This window comes from Tamandua tetradactyla, chromosome 18 (assembly GCF_023851605.1).
Source record: "Tamandua tetradactyla isolate mTamTet1 chromosome 18, mTamTet1.pri, whole genome shotgun sequence".
Classification (NCBI taxonomy): domain Eukaryota; kingdom Metazoa; phylum Chordata; class Mammalia; order Pilosa; family Myrmecophagidae; genus Tamandua; species Tamandua tetradactyla.
In genome coordinates this window covers 59,323,884-59,348,248 of record NC_135344.1, presented here as the reverse complement: position 1 = coordinate 59,348,248, position 24,365 = coordinate 59,323,884, and the positions used below count along the sequence as shown (strand labels likewise).

The window sequence follows — 24,365 nt, the reverse complement described above, 5'->3', positions numbered from 1 at the left end:
CCTTTGCTAACTCTTGATCTGGGGCAGGTCACATAACCTGTCTGTGCTTCAGTTTCCTTGTCAGAAAAATGGAAATAATATAAGTACCTACTTCATTGTGTTGCTGTGAAGATTGAATGAGTTCATACAGAACCTACCATGTTGTAAATGCTGTTTAAGTGGCCATGTGATGTCTGTTGTTATTCTTATTGGGTGCCTAAGCCTGGGAAATGTGGTATCAAATCCTCTTTTTCTTTTCGTTTTTCTCTTTCGAGAGAGAGGACTAGTTTCGGTGTCCAGGGCGGCCAGGAAAGCTCGTGAATGATGAGTGTGTGCGGTTAGCTGTAGGTGCCGTGGGAACCAGGCCCATGATGCAGACAGCTTTTGGGAAGCCACCCTACAGGTTACATAGTAATCTCAATTTTAAATGTGAATTGGTGGTTATGGTTTTGCATTTTATAATTTTTCTGTAATTTTCACCCTGTTAAATTGGATTGATGAACATTTTCCTTGATTATTTTTGAGGAGTTAGAGAAAAGTCTACATGTTAGTAAAGTATTTTTAGTTCTCTCTGGTCCTCTTTCATTTTTCTTGAAGCAACATAGATTTGCACAACTTTCCTCACCTTCAGTTTTAGCCACATTCAGTTTTAGCAATCTACTTGTTATGTAATATGTATATGTATATATATATGTATGTATTTTATATTGTGTACATACTTTCATATACATACTTTATATGGTGTGACTAGTAATTAGTAATGAGACTAACTTTGATTATTAGTCCATTGATCTGTCTCTAAATAAATGCTCAAATATTTGAATGAAGGAAATAAATTACCTCTGCAGTTGATAAACACATTCTAATGAGTATATTGCTATTATACAAACATTTTGAGAACTCTTATTTGAAGCTGAGCTTGGGCTGGTCCATCCTTTCTTTGAATATCCAGCACGCTGGCCTTTTTAAACCTAGGATCTCAGCCTAATAGAACTGCCCTCAGTGAATAATCCTCTCTTGGCAGCAAGTCTATGGGTGATGTGAGTGGTGTCCTTTCTTAACAAACAAAGGAACTGTGGTGGTCAAGAACTTCCTACTGTTCTTGTGTGGCAGCTTGTCAGAAGAAGATATTTAAATTCTAGTGTGTGAGCTAAAGAATCAGTTTCATTTTTTTGGAGTCACACCCTGTATTTCAAAGAAGTGATAATAAGAAACTGAATTAAATTTGAATGAAGTAAAAAGTGAATGAATTTAACTGAGCCTGTGCCTGCTTCTTGGAGAACAGACATCAGAGGCCAAGAAATCCTGTGCGACACCTATATGCTTCTCAGCCTGGAGGGCACTTTGCTGCAACCACTTCTTAAACAATTATAGTGCTGTTTCTTAACACAATGGAAGTTTGTTCAAGACCTAGAGGTCACACTGCAGAACATTCAGTTACAATGAGCTTTAATGTGTATGTGTGTAATATATATATATATATGTGTGTGTGTGTGTTATCTATACATTCAGACTTACATAAAAATAACATATTGGTTTTTTGTCTTAGCAGCAGCTCTCTACTATAAGTAAGCCCTTAATGTATTGGCTGCTTAAATCTGTTAGGCGCCGAGAGTCAACCAGTTCTTCGTATTTCAGTAAAGTCTAGTACCTTCTACCATTTGAAATAAGGTGGGATATGGTCCTTGCTTCTGGAGTCCTTATTTGAAGCTGCCTTGTTTACTTGTATTTCCTTTAAAGCACAGCCCTCTGACTGCCGGGTCTGCTCATTTGTTTGGCACTCCCGTTCTCTACCCTCTCCCTGCCGAGGAAGGTGCAGTGGTAGGATGTGGTTACTCTCCCTGGAGAGCAGCGGTTGACCTTTGCTTCCCTATATTCCTGTTACCCTGGAGTCCTGTTTCCTTCTAGAAGATTCTTATCTTATTTTCTATAACCCTATGATGTTCTGGGTGAAAGCCTTTCACTCTTCTATCCCAGGGTACGTGCATTCCGTTTTCTGGACTTTCTTTCCACTCGTTTTTTAATGTCATCTTCAATTATGAGAGGTGCCTCTTTAAAAAAAATCAGTGCTTCCTTTCTGTACTTTTATTAAGGTAAAATCACGTTTCACAGGTGGGAGTCTGTTTGCTCTCTAGCCCGTTAGTCATGATCATGGGGGCACAGAAAAGTGGAGTTGACCTCCAGGGATTAATTTATCAGGAAAGGGAGAAGAGGGCCTGCAGGGGTCAGTTAGAGCGGAGGCCAATCCAGAAGTGCCCAGGCCGGAGGAGGGCCTTTCCCTCTGCCCTATTGTCTCTGGGCTGGGTTGACATTATCAGAGCTGTTGGTAGCAGCCCTTCTTTGCCTCTGTTGAAGGGCAAGCCTGCCTCTTGTATTTGAACAGTTTTGCCTTGTCAGCGTGATGTAATGTTGTTATTTATAGAATGAGGAAAAAAGGCAATGCAGGAAGAGAAATAATTCCCTGAAGTTCTATTCATTGTCATCTTCTCTGTCATTACTTCACCAGAAAGTGGGGTTGCCCTTTATTCTTAAGGCACACAAAGTGAGAGATTCATTTAATCTGGTGCAGGGGAAATGGAGGATGTATTTGTCTTCACTGTCTAGCTAGGCAAATCTGCATTGCCTGGTTTAATGACTCTCTTCACTGAAATGAGATGAGAGTAATTCAGATTGCTAATAATGTAAACTCATTTGCTAGCTATCCTTTTAACCCTGTCTTTACAAGCTTTTGGGTGAAAAGGCAAGTAGAAGGTTAACTTGACTTATCCCTAAGCTCACTAAGTGCACATAAGAGGATGAGCCTTCCCTTGCGTACATCAGCCACAGTTCTAGGGTAGGTGAAGTGCAGAATCGATTGGTAGGTGTCCTTTATATCAGTATTCCTAAACCAGTTCTGCTCAGCACAGTGAGTGCCGAGTCATAAGTCAGTGGATTGTCAGGACGTGTGCTTCTGCATGATACAGGAGGCAAGGAGGGCCTGCCATTTAAAAACACACACCTAATAGTTTATTTTAAGAACTTAAGCAACTTCATAAAAATAACAACTCAGTGATAATTAACATTTAAGTTGTTTTACTTCAAGTTATTTTGTCATCTCAATATGTGCATATAAGACATTATGCAGTTTTGTTCACGAATCTTTTTATTTTCATGTGTTAATACAGTTTTTATAAATAACTGCTGTGCAGACTATTTAGATTTCCATAAGTGTTAATAATTAGAATTTCCCTTTAGTTGGAGAATTGTTGTTGGGATGTTTCACTGTTGTTTCCCTGCTATTTTCTAAGTATATGTTGCCCAGTATTTTACTGTGATGGCAAGTACTGGAGTAAAAATTTTTTTTCCTTGGGGTCCCACTGGTGTCATTATTAGTGTCAAAGAGTCTTAACAGATCTGAAGCCCTTATTTTGTGATGGGAGATTATGCTTGAGACACAGTGGGCCAGAGTACAGTCATTCCTTATTGTGTGTGGTATCAGCAACAGCGTTCCTCCCCACAGTTTTATTTTTCAATTTAATTTTATTTCTATAACGATATAAATTAAAGTAATTTAAAATAGTTCTTAGAATATTACTGAAAAGGCACCCCATGTTCACAGATCAGAAGACTGTGCTGCTGTGATGGTAATACTCCCCCAAATTGATCTACAGCTTCAGTGAAATCTCTGTAAAAATCACAGCTTGCTTTTTGGCAAACATTGACGAACTGATCCTAAAATTCATCAGGAAACTCAAGAGACCCAGAATATCTAAAACAATTTTGAAAAAAGAAGAACAAAGTTAGATGTACACTTTCTGATCTCAAAACTTACTGCAAAGCTGCAGTAATCCTGACACTGTGGACTGGCATAAAAATAGATTCGTCAATGGAATAAAGTTGGGAATGAAGAAAGAAACCTTTACATTTATGATCAATTGATTTTTGATAAGGGTATAAGACATTTTCAGTGGGAAGAGTCTTTTCAACAAAATGTGCTGGAACAACTAGATTTCTACATGCAAGAGAATAAAGCTGACCCCTGTCTCACACCATATGCAAAAATTAGCTTAAAATGGGCCAGAGTCCTAAACGTAAGAGCTAAAACTATAGAACTCTTGGGTTAGGCAGTGGTTTCTTAGATATGACATTAAAAGCATACGTGACAAAAGAAAAAAATACATAAATTGGACTACATCAAAGTTAAACACTTTTGTGTTTCAAAGGGTACTATCAAGAGAGTAAAGACAATCCACAGAATGAGAGGATATATTTGCAAATTATATATAAGGGACTTGTCTCCAAAATTTATAAAGAACTCTTAGACTCAACAAGAAAAAGGACAAACAACCCAATTAAAAATAGGCATAGGATTTGTATAGAAATTTCTTCGAAGATGTACAAGTGGCCAAAAAGCATGTGAAAAGATGCTAGCATTGTAAGTCACTAAGGAAATGCATATAAAACCACAGTGAAATACTGCTGCAAACCCACTAGGATGCCTGTACTCAAAAAGATAATAACAAGTGTTGGCTAGGATGTGGCGAACTTGGACTCCTTGTTCATTGCTAGTAGGAATGTGAAATGGTGCAGCCACTTTGGAAAACAGTTTGGCATTGCTTAAAAAGTAATTCCCAGTAATTCCACTTGTGGACTACCCAAGAGAATGAAAACATATGTCCATATTATTATTCATATTAACCAAAAAGTAGGGGGAAAACGCAAATGTCCATTAACTGATTAATGGAGAAGCAAAATGTGATATATCTATGCAATAGAATATTGTTCTAGTTGGCTAGCTGCCGGAATGCAATATACCAGAAACGGAATGGCTTTTAGGAAAGGGAATTTAATAGGTTGCTAGTTTATAGTTCTAAGGGTGAGAAAATATCCCAGTTAAAGCTAGTCTATAGAAATGTCCACTCTAAGACATCCAGGGAAAAATACCTTGATTCAAGAAGGCTGATGAAGTTCAGGGTTTCTCTCTCAAATGGAAGGTCACGTGGCAAACACAGAGTTTCTCTCTCATCTGAAAAGGCACATGGTGAACACGGTCAGGGTTCCTCTCTCATCTGGAAGGGCACATGGCGAACCTGGCGTCATCTGCTAGCTTCTTCCCCTGGCTTCCTATTTCATGAAGTTCCCCGGGAGCATTTTCCTTTTTCATCTCCAAAGGTCACTGGCTGATGGACTCTGCTTCTCGTGATTATGTTGTTCTGTTCTTCTCTCTCTGAATTGCTCTCATTCTCCAAAATGTTTCCTCTTTTGTAGGACTTCAGAAACTAATCAAGACCAACCCGAATGGGTGGAGATATGTCATCACCTAATCCAGCTTGACAGCCACTCTTTTTTTTTTTTTATAGTTCAGATGCAGCTTCATTCAGTGTTTTAACATAGTTACATTACAATTAGGTATTATTCTGCTGTCCATTTTTGAGTTTTTGTATCTAGTCCTGTTGCACAATCTGTACCCCTTCGGCTCCAATTACCCATTGTCTTACCCTGTTTCTAACTACTGCTGGTCTCTGTTACCCATGTTGTATTCCAAGTTGATTCTCGAATGTCGGTTCACATCAGTGGGACCATACAGTATTTGTCCTTTAGTTTTTGGCTAGACTCACTCAGCATAATGTTCTCCAGGTCCATCCATATTATTACATGCTTCATAAGTTTATTCTGTCTTAAAGCTGCATAATATTCCATCGTAGGTATATACCACAGTTTGTTTAGCCACTCGTCTGTTGATGGACATTTTGGCTGTTTCCATCTCTTTGCAGTTGTAAATAATGCTGCTATAAACATTGGTGTGCAAATGTCCGTTTGAGTTTTTGCCCTCAAGTCCTTTGAGTAGATACCTAGCAGTGGTATTGCTGGGTCGTAATACATTCTGCCAGTCTATGTCTTTTGATTGGGGAGTTCAGTCCATTAACTTTTAGTGTTATTACTGTTTGGATAATATTTTCCTCTACCATTTTGCCTTTTGTATTATATATATCATATCTGATTTTCCTTCTTTCTACACTTTTCTCCATACCTCTCTCTTCTGTCTTTTCGTATCTGACTCTAGTGCTCCCTTTAGTATTTCTTGCAGAGCTGGTCTCTTGGTCACAAATTCTCTCAGTGACTTTTTGTCTGAAAATGTTTTAATTCATTTTTGAAGGACAATTTTGCTGGATATAGGAGTCTTGGTTGGCAGTTTTTCTCTTTTAGTAATTTAAATATATCATCCCACTGTCTTCTAGCTTCCATGGTTTCTGCTGAGAAATCTACACATAGTCTTATTGGGTTTCCCTTGTATGTGATGGATTGTTTTTCTCTTGCTGCTTTCAAGATCCTCTCTTTCTCTTTGACCTCTGACATTCTAACTAGTAAGTGTCTTGGAGAACGCCTATTTGGGTCTATTCTCTTTGGGGTGCGCTGCACTTCTTGGATCTGTAATTTTAGGTCTTTCATAAGAATTGGGAAATTTTCAGTGATAATTTCTTCCATTAGTTTTTCTCCTCCTTTTCCCTTCTCTTCTCCTTCTGGGACACCCACAACACGTATATTTGTGCTCTTCATATTGTCATTCAGTTCCCTGATCCCCTGCTCAAGTTTTTCCATTCTTTTCCCTATAGTTTCTGTTTCTTTTTGGAATTCAGATGTTCCATCCTCCAGTTCACTAATTGTAGCTTCTGTCTCTTGAAATCTACCATTGTAGGTATCCATTGTTTTTTCCATATTTTCTACTTTGTCCTTCACTCCCATAAGTTCTGTGATTTGTTTTTTCAGATTTTCTATTTCTTCTTTTTGTTCAGCCCATGCCTTCTTCATGTCCTCCCTCAATTCATTGATTTGGTTTTTGAAGAGGTTTTCCATTTCTGTTCGTATATTCAGCATTAGTTGTCTTAGCTCCTGTATCTCATTTGAACTATTGGTTTGTTCCTTTGGCTGGGCCATATCTTCAATTTTCTGAGCGTGATTCGTTATTTTCTGCTGGCGTCTGGGCATTTAATCAGATTTCCCTGGGTGTGGGACCCAGCTGGTTGAAAGGTTTTTCTGTGAAATCTCTGGGCTCTGTTTTTCTTATCCTGCCCAGTAGGTGGTGCTCGTGGCGCTCGTCTGTCTGCGGGTCCCACCAGTAAAAGATGCTGTGGCTCCTTTAACTTTGGGAAACTCTTGCTATGCGGGCGGGTCGCCAAAGCGGCTTGGGAATGCTTGCAGTCAGCCCGGAAACTGCGCGTGGAGGTGGGGGCGCTGGCCACCGCGGCTTGGGGGGGTGCCAGTCCAAATCGCCCAGCCGCCCGAGACGCCAAGCATGGCGGGAGGGCCCGGCTATCCAGCGTTCTCAGTCAGATTGGGAAGCCACGTGTGTGGAAGGGTCCCCGATCACCAGCCACCCGGGCCCAGGGAAGCGCGCGCCCTTCGGTGATCTCACCGCAGCAGATTCTCCCTGCCCGTTCTCACCGCAGCGGATTCTCCCTGCCCGTTCAGCCGTCCCAGAATGGGGTACGCTGTCTTTTTGTTCTCTGTCGTGGCTCCGGGAGCAGTTTTGTATCGTTTCTGTTTCTTTAGTTGCTGTTCTCGAGGAGGAACTAAGACCCACGCGTCTTACTAAGCCGCCATCTTCTCCGGAAATCTTGACAGCCACTCTTGATTACATCACATCTCCAGGGAGATGATCTAATTACAGTTTCAGTTTCAAACCTAAAGTATTGACTAGGGATTAGAGGAAACAGCTGCCTTTACAAAAAGGGATTTTGATTAAAACGTGGCTTTTCTAGGGTACATACATCATTTCAAACCAGCACAATTATTCAGCAATAAAAAGGAATCAAATACTGATACATGCTGACAGCATGCATGAACCTTGAAAACATTAAGCTAAGTCAAAGAACCAGTCCAAAAAAAGCCATGTATGATATGATTCTCTTTATATGAAACCTCCAGAAAAGGCAAATCTGTAGAGACAGAGAATAGATTATTGCTTGCTTGGGATAGAAGTAGATGGGGGAAAGTGTGGAGTGATTTATTTTCAGTGATGAAAATATTCTAAACTTAGCTTATGGTAGTGATTGGGCAACTCTGTGATTATACTAAAGCACATTGAATTGTGTACTTTAAATTGGTGAATTTTATGGTATTTGAATTATATTTCAATAAAGATGTTTAAAGAAGTGCTATTAAGGTTGAATATTTTCTCTATAATTATATACTGTTGCTTTGAATATAAACTGTTGATTCAGCCAAGTTTAATGACTTTTGAGTATGATGTATTTTTCTTACATATTTGCCCAAATTCTAAATGTATAACACAGCAATATAATAAATATCTCCGTTAGGAGATATAATAAATATCTAAGACTTTCACATCCTGAATTATCATTACACTTTAGTGTGAAAGACTTGAACATTCAAATGTTTGCACATTATTGTTGTAGTAGATTTCGATTCTTTGGAAATTTATCTTCTTTCCCAAAACGGGATCTATAGACTATTCTTTTATTTTAATCGTAAACTGATATTTTAAAAACCATCTTACTTCATGCATTCTCATTCCTCTTTTCCTGTCTGAGATATGAGTCTGATTTAATTCTGACCCATCCTGTAATTCAGGAATAGTAATATCTTTGATTCAAAGGTTATTGAAATGAACCTTTTTTTTGAACCCATCTTTGAAGTGTCTTTATAGTCCATCTTTTATATATCTGTCCTTAAATTAATATTTCATAGTTTGCTAATTGTGATTTTATAACATATCTTAAATAGAACAAATGTACCATTATTACTTTTAAAAAATATAGTATTTTAATAATTTGTTCTCTCATCTGTATTAAACTATCAGTTTATCAGTTTCTGTGTATTATTGGGAAATTTTAATGTTATATTTATAATATTTCTTATTCACTACTGAGGATATCTCTAAGTTTAGTCATGTCACCCTTTATTTCTCCCTTTAAGACTTAATATATATTTTTTCATTTATCTGTCTTCCCTTGTATATGGTAAACAGGAGTCCAGATAAAATAAGCATGTGCAAGTATACACAATTATTTTGGGATTAGGAAGGAACTAGAATTCCAGCCTTCTTTCCTAATCCAATGTTTTTGCTTGTACATCCCACTGATTTTATTTCCTAATAATTTACATATATGTACATACTTAAATGTAAATATAAAGGGAAATATAAATATTCAGGGGATGGGCTCCTTCCTGATAGGCTTTAAAAATAACCTGTTTTTCTGTTGTTCTTGCTGTTCTGTGACACAGTTAACTTGTTTAGAAATTTTAATCTTTTCCAGGCTTGCTTTAAGAAAAAAGCAAAAAAAAGCAAAACCCACTCCTGCTAGCCTTCTCCTCCTGCCTCCCAGTAACCACTTATCTGCTGTCTGCACATTTGTTATTTCTAATCTCTTTTAAGTGATACACAGTATTTGCCCTTATTTGTCTTGCTTATTTCACTGAGCAGATATTTTCAAGGTTCTTCCATGTTACAGCGTGTCTCATAATTTTATTCTTTTGTCATGGCCAGATAATACTCTGTTGTGTGATGGGCACTTGAGTTGCTTCCACCTTTGGGCTGTTGTGAATAATGTTGCTATAAATACTGGTGTGCAAATATCTGCGCACCTGTTTTCGTTTTCTTTGAATATATACCTAGAAGTGGAATTGCTAGGTCAAATGGTAATTCTATATTTAACTTTTTGAAGAACCATCATATTGCTTTCTGTAGTGGCTGCACCATTTTACAAATCCACCAGTAATGCACTGGAGTTCTGAGCCTGATTTATTTTTAAAAATGAGTTGATTAATGGACTTTTTTATATTTTGGAGAAACAAGTCACTTAAAGCAACTAAACCTTTGCTGAACCTTTAAAAGCATTCTCGCTTGCTGTTAAATACCCTCTTGAAATGTTTAATATATGTTCACTTATTGTTATATCGATTTTGGTATTATATTATAGTTTTCTATTTCCTCTAATTACATTTTAAATATGTAACTAAGAACTACTTCCAGTTATATAAAAATGTATTTTTATTATATTGATTTCTTAATTTTATGATTAACTTTTTGGATTATCATGTTAAATTATATAAAGAGAGATTTGTTTTCAGTTTTTTTTTCCATTTTATTTCTGGGATTCCTTAATGTAGCTTGTTTTATAGTTCATTGTCTTAATACTTAGGATAGCTTATGTGTTTGTGTTTCTAGAAAAAAGTGAAATGTCAGTGTTCTGGTTTAGGATTTGATTGGTTTAGGATTTGATCGTATTCTTCAAGTTCTGCCTGTATTTCTTTGTTTTACCTGAAAGTGTTAGAGGGGCCTAAAGGTTTTTGGTTACTTTAAATGTTCATTTTCATGTTTCTTTTGTAACTGTAATTAGTCCCCTTGATGCCACCTCATAACTGTGTGCTGCAGCCCTGTTGGCATTCTGTGGTCCTTGTCCTCCGCGTGGCCGGTGGGCGGTCCCGTCTCTTTAAACTCCGTGCCCTCCGCAGTGAAGTGGTTCGTGTGGCGTTGCGGGTGGGTGGTCCCGTCTCTTTAAACTCCGTGCCCTCCGCAGTGAAGTGGTCTGCGTGGTGTTGCGGGTGGGCGGTCCCGTCTCTTTAAACTCCGTGCCCTCCGCAGTGAAGTGGCTCTGCTGGCCTGGTTCTGCCGTTGGGAGTAGAGGGGCTGGCACCTGGGAGGCGGTGCCCCACATGGCGCCCCTCTCGAGCGCCGGGTGGTTATTAGCAGCAGTGAGGATGGCGTGGCTGTGGCTGCTGTTAGATCTGAAGGTGAAGTTGGCACAGTCCACGTGCTGGGGTCGGGGTGGGGTGGGGATCGGAACTGCAGGTGCACACGTGGCCAGGTCATAGCATGCAGAACAAACCATCGGGAGGTAAAGCCCGGTGCAGCTCACCGCTAGGGGAGAGGAGGCAGAGTGGGTGGGGCTGCTTGGGATATTTCTTGAGGAGTCAGTATGGGTGTGCAGATAGAGGTAAGGGCACAGGTGGGGTGGAGTGTGAGCCAGCCAATAAGTCAAGGCGGAGAAAAGGTCAGATCCTTGGGAGATGAGCTCAGTGGGGCTGGAGCATTTGGTGGGGAGGGGCAGGTCGAAGAGCGGGCATCTCCTTTCTCTTGGCAGGGTTGTGCTTGTGCAGATGTGATTGTGTACATGATGCATGTGGTTGTTTCCATCACCCTTTAGGCCTACGGCTTTATTCTTCTTTTGATGTTTGTTTCTGCCCCTGCTTATGTATTTTTTGGTCAACTTTTCTTTGCTCTCAGGTTGAAAAGATGATTTTAGTAGTTTACTTTGATTTCTCATATTTTAAATATTACGGTCTTATCCCTGCAGTCATTGTTCTTTTATTCTTAGTTTTCTAATGCTAATCAGCATACAGCCAACTCCCACTGAGGGATGACACCGAGTTTAGTTTTAGAAAATAGCTTTTCTCACCTTTACCCATCCTTTATCCAAAACTCTTCTATAAAACTTTATTTTTTCTCAGACTGTAACACGAAATTTTTCTGTTAGTTTTTCTTTATGGATTTGGACGCCTTTGTATTTGAACACAATAATTTCTCAAGTCTGCACATTTTTCTTAGTTTAGTGTAGCACCCTTGCTCTTTTGTGGTTTCTTGTAGAGAGCTTGTTAGCTGTGGGCATCTGTTGACATACTGTTTTAGAGCTTCAGTTTTTGCTGTTTCTTTAGTGCTACACATCACTGGACTAGAAGTCTGGAAATCTAGTTTCTGGTTCTGGCTTGGTCATAAACAGTAAATATGCTTTATACTTAAAACTGGTGGCTCATGCATCAGATAAAAAAAAAAAAAAAGAGCTGTGAGAGCTCAGTCAAGCCAAATGCCCTTCTGTTGTTCCATTTCTTTACCTGAAAAGTTAAAGGATTGGAATGAATCGGAGATTTCCAAAGCATCAGCCTTGGAACATTGGTTTGATGGACTCTTAGTATATGTTCCATGAAAAGAGATTCCATGGTCACATAAATTGAGATATCCTGAGATTTCTCTGCAGGACTTCTCAGACACATGAGTTATGCCCCGCGATTCTTCAAAAGGGAGATAGAACATGCAGGTATGCCGTGTTTTCCCAGTTAATTTGACCAGGAAAGTTCTCTTTCATATAGTAGGTTGTGAGACTGGTAGAGTACTGTAGAAAAAATTTTGGGAAACACTAGGCTGTATAATGTTTAAGGTTTCTTCTAGTTTTTCAAATTTTGTGATTCTATGAATAATACTAAGAAACCTCTTAATTGTGTGCTTTAAAAGTATGAATTTTCTTTTGTGTAAATTATATTTCAGTAAAGCTGAAATAATATCTTTTATGGTACTTTAGTTTTCAAACTAGCTGGGATTATTCTGCTTTTTATAACTTTGTGTAGTTTTCCCCACTAAATCCTTTTCTCCTCAAAGGTTGGGAATTCATTCTTATTTTCATTTTAGAAAACGTGTGTTAAATCCTGTTTTGGTTTGCAGCCTAAAATTCTTAGGAACTTAAGTTTGGCAGTGTCTCTAATTCATCAATGAAAAGAACCCCTCAAAACCCTACAGATAGTATCTTGCCACTTGATATCCTTTACAGAGATTGTCATTTAGTTCTGAGAAAACAATTTAAAATCACATTCCTGATTATGGTGTCAATTTGTTTCTCTCATAACAGGCTCTATGCATATTATATGCATATTATACCATATTTTCTGGGTTTGTCTTCTTGAATTGCTGTTTTCTTGGGGTAGTGTGGCTATGATTTAGATGAGTATGTCCTGTACTTCTATGGTCTTTGTTTTTCTGAGTTAATTCTTTGCATTATCCCCTTCACTGTTATTTTTTGATAGAATCTTTAATCACATTTCTTTTTAATTTAGTGCTGTTTTTCATATAAATTCCTTTCCTTTAATTTTAAAAGGTAGTTTTTAGCATAGCAGAAAAAAACATCAGGCTCTCCTCAAAATGAGCTTTTCCACTTCCTGGCCTGGCTGAGCTTTTTAAAGTCTGTTTCCTGATCTGTCTTGAGAGAGCAATACCTGTGAGAGATGATGTCAGCTTTAAATAATACAACATAGGTAAAGCACCCAGGGCTGGATCAGGCACATCAAATGTTCCTTCCCTATTTAGAAAGAATTGTGTCTGAGTTGTAAATCCCATTAAGAAACACTTTCCATCTCAAATTTTGTCATAATATGGGTCAAATCATGTGCGTAACCTTTAAGAGACCAAGGAAATCTTATAACTGGTACATTATTTAGTTCCTCTTCCATTAGTGGTAGATTTGGTTACATGACCAACTTTTCAAGGGAGTTGCTGTCCATTTATGTGGAGGTGCTGAAAACATAACTGCTATATTCCATTACTCACACACCATCAGATATTCATTGTCTATGACGCAAAAGACCTGAAGGAGGCTAAGGAAAATGGAGAAAGTCCTTGCCCACAAGAATCCTACAATTTAATTATGAAGCTAGCAGTATGAATGCATGAAAAGGCGCAAGCCAATAAAAGAAAAGTGCTAGGTGAATGAGCGGTCTTTATGTTAGGAATGTCTGGGGGAAGTGGTAACAGAGGAGGCAGAGCCTGAGGAGAGGGGAGACCATATGTATATAAGGAGGCAGGGGTGGCACATGGAGGTTAGGGGTGTTGAGCTGGAGTTAGACTGACGACCTTTGCATCACACTGGCCCCACCTTTAACAGCATGTGGTCTTCAGCAAAGTGTGCAGATTCCACGAGTTGATCCAGGAAGAGTGTTAGCCATCTTATCGGGCATGTGACTTACAGTGCCCCCCCCCCCACACAGAAACTTTTATGATAGACCAAAATAAGCTTGTTAAAGCTACATTTTCTAAAGACTGTTCACTTCGCCTTTTCAGGCTCAGCATCACAATGTATATTCTCACCTAACTTGTTTTGTCTGAATTATGCAGGTCTATTTGAGAACATAGGCAGAATACAAAAGTGCATCAAGGAGCAGATAAAAATCTTGCATTCCAGCAAATAACCACTGTTTAGAATGTTATTAGACTCTAGAGTATTGACTATAATTATCATTTGGGATTTATGTGGATATTTGTAATAGGCTCTGGGGAGTTCTCATATCAGACATTTGTACAGACCATGAAAGGACAAATGGAAATCCACAGAACATCCCTGAGGTATGAAAATCTGTGTACACTTTACCAGTTGACAGTTTGTGTATGTGGTCAGCAATGACATACAGTATGCTGATCCATTTCCTTCTGGGGCCTCACTGAACTCTTCTGCCCTGCTTCTTAGCAAGTATTGTTTCAGCATCATCTTTTGCTTCTCTTTTGTGTCTCATGTTCACACCAAATAGTCACTTCTTCTATAAGGGATTTTGTTTATTAATTAAGAATTTCAGAAACCTCTTCTTATATCCTTTACACATGCTCAGCATTCTTGCTTTAAATACTTGTTATTGCCATGTGTCCGAAGAGATGAATTTCCTCCAGTGTAGATTTCTTTTCAGTGTTGCTGATTTCCTCTTCTCTTTCTTTCAATTCCAGGAGCGCCTGTTCTCCAGCTTTGCCTCTGAGCTCACTCCTCTTCAGTCTCCCCCTGCTGGAAGGGATACCTGAGCTGTTGGACTTTTCTCTTTCCTGTCTTATTTCTTTCTTTCAAGGATCCAGTCTCATGGCTATTCACATATCCTGTGATCCCGATGTTTATTCTCTAGCTCAGAGTTCCCGCTTGAATTCCAGACTCAGGTTTAACCTCCTCCTTGCCATCTCCAATAGGCAGCTCATCCACGCTCTTTGCCTTGTCCCCAGAGCTGCTGTTTTCCTGCACTCATCTGCGTCTTCTTTGACGCTAACTCTATCCTCCTTTGCAAAAAACCTTGGCATTATCTTTGACTTATCTCTTTCGTTCACACCTCATATCCAAAGCATTAGTAAATCTCATTGGCTCTACTCTTTAAAAATATATGGATAATAAGACCATTTCTTTCTACCTGCCCTGCTCCAGTCACCATGGTTTTTCTTGTTGGTTGTTGCAGTGCCTCCTGTCTCCCTGCTTTTGCTCTTTCTCTACTCAATCCAGCAGCCAAAGGCATGGTGGTAAAGTTTAAGTCATGCCAAGTCCCAAATCTGTGCAAAACCGTTAATTACTTCTCTTCTTGAGTGCAAAAGCTTAGGTCCTTACAGTGGCATACAGGGCCCTCCGTGAAGTTGGCTCCCTGTTGCTTCTCCAACCTTCTTGTCTGCTCCCCACCCAGTAGCCACCCTGAGTCCCACTCCACTCCAGCTTCACTGACCTCCTTCCTTCCCCCAAAGTACAGGGCATGCTCTCATCTCATACCTTCTGAGCCCTGCCTAGAAAGCTCTTCACCTCTCCCTCGCCTCCTCTGGGTCTTTGTTTCAAATGGCCTTCTCTGGAAGTCCTCCCTTGAGCGTGGCATTGAGTATTGCAGCCTTACTCTCACCCTGGGCTCCCTTACCCAGCCCTAGTTATCACACCCACGTCGTTTCTGCCCAGAGGACTTTTCCTCATGGGACACACTCTGTAAAGTGTTTTCTTTATTTGTTCACTGTCGGTCTTTCCTCATTAGAATGAGACATAAGCTCCATGAGGTCAGGGACTTTGTCTGTTTGGGTCACTGCTGTATCTCATTTGCTCAGACCAGGGCAGTTAGGGTTTAGTGATGTGTGCGTGTTGAATGAATGAATACTTTGATCCCCTGCTCTTTCACACTCAGTTGTTCTGTGTTGATAGTTATATATCTTTATTCCCTGAATTTCTGTCAGAATGAGAGCAGCCATATTTATGGCATGTTGTAAAGTTTCCCTTATGCAAAATTCATAGATTTCATGTGTATAGTAGTAGTAACAATTCCATCAGGGACTTTTAAGCATAACTCTTAAATGAAAAATATTAAGGAATATTAATATTCCTGCCACGCTGGAGACCCGGGTTCATTTCCCAGAGCCTGCTCATGAAAAAAAATGATAATAAATAATTAATTAAAAAAATATATATATATTAAGGAAAAGATTAATAGAAATTGATTGTAAATTGGTAAAAAAAATTGATAGACAACATAAACTATCTTATCAGAAACATCAGTAACAAAGTTTAAAGATGAAGAAAAAAAAACTGGGCAAAAAAATGATTGTCCAAAGGTTAGTATCCTTAATATAGGAAGAGCTCTTACAACACTAGAACATAATGAAAGGATAAATATAAACATACAAAAAGAAAAAAGAGACAAAATACCTTAACAGACAACCCATAAAATAAGCTCTACAAAGGGCCAGTAACATCTGAAGCTAACAATGGAATCAAGGAAATGCAAATCAAGACAACATGGAAAATTATTTGCTAATATTAAAAACATTCAGCTTTCAACAGAGTATGGAGAAAATGGCCCCTTATAAACCGTTGATGCATATGTAAACTGACGAAACCTTGGGGCGGTGCCCTAGTATTTATGAAAATTACTGGGCCGTTTACTACCCTAAGAGCAAATAAATTAGACCCACTATAGGTGCAGGCACACAGTGAGACACATGCATACACATGTGCATTCTCCAGCAGGGGGGCGACACCCTCCCCCTCCTCCACATCTGTAAGAAAAACTCCAGGGGTAGGTTCTAAGTTGGGGCTGAGGAGGAGGTGTTATGATTTGCTTAGTGTGGGTCAGGGGCTCTCCTTTGCCTTTACACCAGAGTTTTCTAGAGAAGTAGGACATTTCCCGTTGTCTCCGCGTCTGTGAAGGTAGAGAGGAGATGAAGGCTTCCCCAAAAGACAGATGCCCTGGTGATTGACAGTGTCCATTTGTGTCTCCCACGGGCACCTGGGGGTTTCCTCTTGTTTTTTTTTCATGGTACACCACCGATGCCCGGGTACCCTCCAGGTATACCACCAGAGGCCAGGCAGAGAGAGACTCACAGACCAAATTCAAATGGAGGCAGTCTATGCAGAACCACCACACTACCTGTGTCCTGCCCTCTCGGCCCCCTCAGACCCCCTATGCCAGAGTGGTTACAAGGCCCAGAGTTGAGGTTTCAGAAGGGGGGATCCCTGGGGATGTGCACACCTGGCCTCAGTTCACTAAGCTGATGGACAGCCCTGAGTCTAACTAGTGTTTCTTGGTCAGAGGGATTATGGTGCCAGAATAGGTGTCATCAGTGGGTGGTCAAATGAAGACCTCATGAACATTAGGTTTTCATGTATATTTAGTATCTGAATATTTAGTGTAGTGCTCAAGTATATTTGGTATTCATGTGCCTCATGAATATTAGATCGGTCTTGGCCCTTTTTTCTCGCTCTGTCACTCTCTAACACATGCTTATACAGACACTGCACTTGCTAAGTACTTTATTCTTAATACATCCCATGAATTCCTCCTGTTTCACAAACTTTTTGCTTACTAGCCACTTGAAAACATCTTCAAAGATGTTGCCTACGTTTTACAAACTACAGACTTACCTGCCTGGTAGAACGGAATGTTCTTCAAAGCAAATGCGCTTTAGGGCTGTGAACCTGTTTCCTTAGCAGCTGCATCCACAGGGACAGTTGTGTTCTTTGATTGGCCATCGTCACAGCTACGCCCCCCCCCCACCCCTTAACCCAGCAGGATTAAGTTATACAGACAGGATTGCGATGTCGGTAGATGGGCTCTGCGCTGAGACCTTTCTGTTTGTGAGCTGTTTTTGTCAGTTAAGTGTTAAACATGGTCTGGCACTGGTACAGAAGGAAGCTTTTCACTTGAGAAGCAGAGTTGGGTTACAGGTTCAGGGAAGCCTGGAACTTGATATCCCTTAGACACTGGTCTGGGCTAAGACCCCCAAAGAACTTTGTCTTGTTTCCATTTCCACTTCTTTTGCAACTCTGGAAAGGGAAACTCTTGCTCTGTAGCTGAATGTGGTACGTCTTCTCCGGTTGGTGCTGCTGCTAAAAAGCTGTGAATAGAGTAATAGGTACTTTTACTAGACCACATGCTTCTTGTGCTGAGTCTGAAAACTAATTCTTTTGTACTTCATACCTATTTGTACTTTAATGTAGAATGTAGAATTCTTTACATTTGAAGAGCCTTTTAAAACATATTAATGCAGAAATATTTTAACAAGAATAACATATTTTTAAACTTGAGTAGAAATGTTACCTGTACTCACTCTAGCCCCCAATGTTACATGTTTCATTTCTCCTTACCTACTGCGTCTCCAAAAAACGTACATATGTTTGGGGTTTAGGCAAGAATACACACTTGTATATTTGTGTTAGAATCTTAATTTAGAGCTCTTAATTATGTTTGTTAGATAAAATCTGGAATGTCTCTTGATGCATATGAAACAATTTATGAGAGGCTTAATTGCCACTTACTGCAAATGTGTGCTTGGAATGACAGAACAATTTTGTGCTTTCTTTCCCAGAGCTGTTAACAGGTGATATACACCTATTTCTAAGGACAAGATACCTTTCCTAAGAGTGTTTTATTTCCATGAATTCATTTATTTCAATATCCCCTTGAGCATAAAAACATATAAAATGATCTTTTGTAAGGTCCAAAATGATATTGTCTATGAAGTTGGCACTGAAAATAGTACTATTGGCAAAAGTTTAATGTTCTTCCAATAAGAAAAAAATTGAATTATGGTGTTTTAAAAATTTTAAGTTTAATTATACAGTTGAAAGGTGTGGCTTTAAAGTGAACTAATTATTTATAAAGTTCTAAAGCACAGAAAAATATTAAAATATTTTCAACTCATTCTGTAAGTCTGGCATTACCCTGAAACAAAAAACTCATGAAAAAGAGTCTGAACAGAAATTGGTAATCCAACTCATTCTGAATATAGAAATTCTAAATAATGTTAGCAAGTCATATCCAACAAGGTATTTTTTAATGCCATAATTTGACCTAGTACAGTTTATTCTAAATAGGTAAGGGCAGTTCAGGCTCAGGAATTTGTTCTTATCATTCCCTGCATTAAGGACATAATTGATAAATCCATATAGTTCTATCCATAGACTCCTGAATGATATTTAATAAAATGTACTGTCCAGTCCACATTTTTTAAAAAAACAACTTTTACAAATTAGAAATAGAAGGAAATTTCTCTATTTGGTAAAAATGACATCTACTAAAAACCTGTAGCAAACCATATTTAATGTTAAAACATTAGAAACATCCTCTTTAAAGGCAGGAATAAAGCAAGTATGTGTGCTCTGATTGCTATCATCCAGAGTTTTAATTGGTAATTTTAGCCATTTAACAAGTAAGTGTATTTTAAGGGAGAGACAATATTGTCATTATCTGCAGTTGATTTGAATGTCTCTCTAGAAACTCCAAGAGAAAAAAACAAAAAAATTTATGAGCACTCATAAGAGTTTAATAATGTGACGTACAAAATCAACTTGCAAAAAATCAAAAGTCTTCCTATATATCCACAACACTCACTTGGAGAATAAAGTGGAGGAATAAATCCCTTTAGAATTGCCACAAATATTATAAAATGCCTAGGAATAATGTAAGACCTGTCAGAAAACCTATCACTATACCAGAGGACAGAAAAGTAATCTTGAATAAATGGAGAAACATACCCTATCTTTGTACTAACAGTGCAGTGGCTACAGATAATGTTTAATTTGGGAGACCTCAATTTTGCCTTGGAAAAGACTATGGCTCTTTGTTCTTCGTGGTTCCTTGGGAAATAGATAACGCTAGCCAATATTTTCTCTCTTTGATAAGAGATGAAACTGAGGCTTCAAATGATTTTGCAAATTATGAGACAAAAGCCCATCCTATAATAGTAACTCTTGGCTTAATGATTTGTTTTTTTCTGGTTTGAAACTGTCTGTAACTCCCAGAAAAGGCCATGTTCTTTTTTTTTTCTTTTTGGATGTGGTATGATGGGGTCACATTTCATTCTTTTTCCGTGTGAGTATCCCGTTATTGCAGCACCATTTGTTGAATTTTTGCATTTTTGTTTGTTTTGCTTGCTTGTTTGTTTTTGAAGAAGTGTGTGGACTAGGAAGGGCCATGTTTTTTTTTTTTTTCTCCACACGGGCAGGCACCTGGGAATCCAACCTGGGCCTCCAGCATGGCCAGCGAGAACTCTGCCACTGTGCCAAGGTAGCACCACGTGGGACCATGTTCTTTTAATCAGTTCCTACTGGGGCAGACTTACTGTGAGTGGGATATTTTTTTTTTCATGAGTTTCAATTTATTATCCTTTATATCCATGAAAATCTTTTGAAAGTTAGCTCGTGCATTTTTACTCATTATGATAATTTAGAAAGCTATAGAGGATCTACCGGTACAGAAGAATTTTAAAGCCCTGGGCAGTGGGATCTTGCAGGCCTGGGGATTCTGACCTCAGCCTGGGGAGGCTGCACGCGGCCAAGACGCGTCCACGCAGGCTCGGTTCGCACTGCTCGGCGGTCGTCTTCCCGCCCGTGGCCCCAACCCGCGCCGTGGGCTGCATTCGCCACACACAGCCGCCGTCAGAATCTTCTTTTTCTGGACAAAGACTGCGGGACAACAGGGAACTCCTTCCTAACCCTCCACTTCTCCTCCGGCGGGGCCAGTGCCTCCATCTCTGGCACCACCTGCATGAACACCTGCCCACCAGGAGTTTGCCCTTGGCCGTACCCTCCAGGAGCCGGCAGCGCCGCTGGTGGGCCAGCCCAGCGCCTCAGCTGGGGGCCTCCACCGCCCGCCCAGGCGCCCCGCATCCACCTCGCTGCCAGGAGCAAGGCCTCGCTGTCCATGCTGCGGAGCAATCACTAATTTTTTTTTAACTTTTTTTTTTTGTACAGTATATATACAAAGCAAAGAAATAAAAAACCAATAGTTTTCAAAGTTCTCTTCAACAAGTAGTTACAGGACAGATCCCATAGTTTGTCATGGGCTACCATATGATCCTCTCATATTTTTCCTTCTAGCTGCTCCAGAATATAGGAGGCTAGAGGGCATAAATACTTTATCATCACAATCACTTTTTTTTCCTTCTTTTTTTGTGAAAAATAACATATATACAAAAAAGCTATAAATTTCAAAGCACAGCCCCACAATTGTAGAACATATTTCAGTCTTTGACATGGGTTATAATTTCACAATTTTAAGTTTTTACTTCTAGCTGCTCTAAAATACTGGAGATTAAAAGAGATATCAGTTTAATGATTCAGCATTCATATTCATTTGTTAAGCCTTTCTTCTATGTATAATTCCACCATCACCTTTGATCTTTCCATACCTCTCTTTAAGGGTGTTTGGGCTATGGGAATTCAAAATTTTTTATATTGGAAGGGTCTGTCACTAATATGGGGTAGGGAGGTGGAACTGTCTGATGTTCTGGAGAGGCTGGACTAGGTTTCAAGACTCATCTGGACCAGGGACCCATCTGGAGGTTGTAGGTTTCTGGAAAGTTACTCTAGTGCATGGAACCCTTGTGGAATCATATGCATTGCCCTAGGTGTTCTTTAGGATTGGCTGGAATGGTCCTGGTTGGGACCTGGCAGGTTATGATAGGCAGCAAGGTTACCAGGTGGGACCTTTTAATTAGGTTCTTTCAATTGAGATGTGACACATCCAATTCAAGGTGGGTTTTACTCCTTTACTGGAATCCTTTATGAGAATAAAAGAGGAAACACCTAGAGTGATGCTAAGAGTGTGCCCACAGTAGCTCAGAGAGGAAGCCACTGGAATCAGAAGGTGAAGGCAGTGGAACCCAGGAGTGAAGGACCAGCAGATGCCAGCCATGTGCTGTCCCATGTGACAGAGGTGTCCGGATCCCAGTGGCCTTTCTACAGCCTCTAGGTGTTGTCCTGTTGATGCCTTAACTGGGACATTTTCATGGCCTTAGAACTGTAAATTGTAAGTTAATAAATCCCTATTGTAAAAGCCAACCCTTTTCTGGTATATTGCATTCTGGCAACTTTAGCAAACTGAAATACCCATTTTATAAATTCTCTTCAGGCCAAGATATGTATATTTCTTTAAAAATTAAGCTGTGAATGGAATATCAAATTAAGGATAATTCTCCTTTCTCTGCTAGGGTTTTTTTGTATTTTAATTTGTAATCATAAAAACTCCCACAACAGAAAATTTTTAAATTTTATTTTGCTGAAAAATAAGCGAAAATATATTTCCACTATGTGAATGGTTGTACGTTGTATTCTTCACCTAGTGATTAGCGCAGAGCTAGAATTAATTTTTTAGTTATACTTGTTCTTGGGATGATGTCATTAAACTCTACAATATGGTCTCAGTAGTTTCAAATTCTGTCACAGCATTTATAATAAAGCAGAGCACTTTCTTCAGTTCAAACTTCTTTAAAAAATACACTGCATTAGTTTTCTAGGGCTGTGTAACAAATTGTTGTAAACACAGTGGCTTAAAATAGCAGAATGTTGAACTCTGTGAACTTCCTTTTCTTCATCGCGGTATGGAATTAATACATGCTTACTTAGAGCTTTTCACAGGCAAGAGAAATTATATTGATTCCAACATTTCTTCTTTCTTTCCTTGGAACCAGAGCTGCAGTTTGACTAGCCTTTGTTTCTTGGGAGCCTGTACCCAGTGCTGGCATATGTGGTTGTCCAAGATGTGTTTACTGAGCAGATTTCTGTCTTCTGAAGGGTAGCGTGGCTCTGTGCTGTCTCACACGGACCTGCTGCTGGGGACAGCTTGGTGGCGATGGCCAGTCCACAGATGCCCCATGTCTGAGAGCTGAGTGCCGATAACAGGAACCCTGAACGCTGTGGTTTTGGAGTAAATATGCTAAATGAGTTTGCATAGGGTGCAGGAAAAGGACGGTTCATCCAGAAAGGGGAAAGTTGGGTGTGGGCTGTAAGGAGCTGTAAGATCTCTGCTGTCGCTGCCTTAGTTTCCTGGGGCTGCCGAGACAACCACAGCTGGGTGGCTTAAATCAACAGAAAGTGTCTCTCACAGTTCTGGAGGCCAGAGGGCCAAAACTACGGTGTCAGCAGGGGCCATGCTCCCTCTGGAACCTGTGGGGGACAGTCCTTCCTTGCCCGTTCTTACCTCCGGGTATTTGCCAGCAATTCTTGGTGCTCTGTGGTTTGCAGCCGTAGCAGTTCAGCCTCTGCCTCTGTCATCATGCAGTGTCTCCCCTGCGTCCTGTGTCCCCGTTTCCAAGTTGCTCTCTTCTTAGGAGTACATCAGGGATAATGATTAAGTCCTATCTCAGTCCCTTTCAGCCTCATCCGAACTAATTCCGTCTCCAAAGACCCTGTTTCCAAATAAGGTCACAGTCATGGGACCAGGTGTTAGGACTTGAATTTATCTTTCTGGGGAACAAAACCAAAATCATAACTACCCACCCCCCACCCGCCACCTTTCATGGAAGATTGACCTTTCTATTTTAGTCTCTTTGCTGTTTGGCTGTGCACTGCGAATCAGTGTGAGTTCAGAGTTGTGGGCCCATCTCGCATTCCTGTAAGCTTCCCTCCACCACATCTTAGGCTGCTAGAGAACAGAAATTGGTGAGCTGATGACAGGCAGCATCTGTGGCTACCTGGTCAGCTTCCGTGGATGGGGACAGAGTAGTGCATGCTCCAGTCTGCACCTTCCTGGTGACAGCGAACGAAGGGTGGCTGTGGGCCCTGAGCCGTTCTGGGTCCGGGTCCAGCCTCAGCTGGCCCCCAGGCTGGCAGTGTCCCTGAGCCAGGCTGTCCTGAAGGTCACCTCGCTGTCCTGAAGGTCACCTCACTGACTGGCTACTGCGTCCGTGTCCCCGGGAACCCTGTGTGTGGCTGACGGAGCTGAGCTGTTGGAGTGGAGGCCAGTCCTCAGAGGAGGCTGCAGCTTCTCTGTGTGGCCCTTCCCGCCTACTGGGCTGGCTCTTGAGAAGGGCAGGGGGGAGCTCGGGGAAGGGGGCACCTGAGGGCCAGTCAGGAGGGTGGAGGGGAAGCCTCCAGCCCAGGAGTGTGTGGGCAGAAGCACGGGCTCTGCACCCACCGGGCGGCAGGAAAGAAAGGACAGTTCCCGGGCACGCCGCTGCTGGGGGCCAGATGTAAAACTCATCGGGGATTTAGGAATTACATTTATTGTTGCTGCCTGATATTTAACACCTTTCAATGCCCTAGCTAGGATTTTACTCTAACCCTTTTTATCCCGGTCACACTTAGTTAGATGCTTATGTCAAGTGCTTGTGGCATCAGGTCGGCAGACTTCAGAAGAGAGCTTTAGTGGAAGAGAAACTAAACGTATTTAACCCAAAAGAAATAGAACAGACACTTGAGAGTCCCTGGGTCTAGACTGTGTTAGACGAATGCAAAAGCCAGAGATGTAAACCTGGAGCCTCAGAGAACTTCTTAATTGTGTGGAGAGGAAATGTGATGACCAGAAGCAATTGAAGAAGGGTTTTCACAGGGTGTCAGATCAAACTATAAATCGTGTGGTATACAGAGAGAGAGGAAGGGGGGCTGGGCTAATTGGGAATCGTTTCT

General features: G+C 40.3%; 1 protein-coding gene across 2 annotated transcripts in view; it reads left to right on the top strand.

The window, feature by feature from the left end:
* TTC39C (tetratricopeptide repeat domain 39C) overlaps positions 1-24,365 on the top strand; it is a 95,379-nt gene that overhangs the window by 53,656 nt on the left and 17,358 nt on the right. The gene's annotated exons all lie outside the window — the stretch shown is intronic.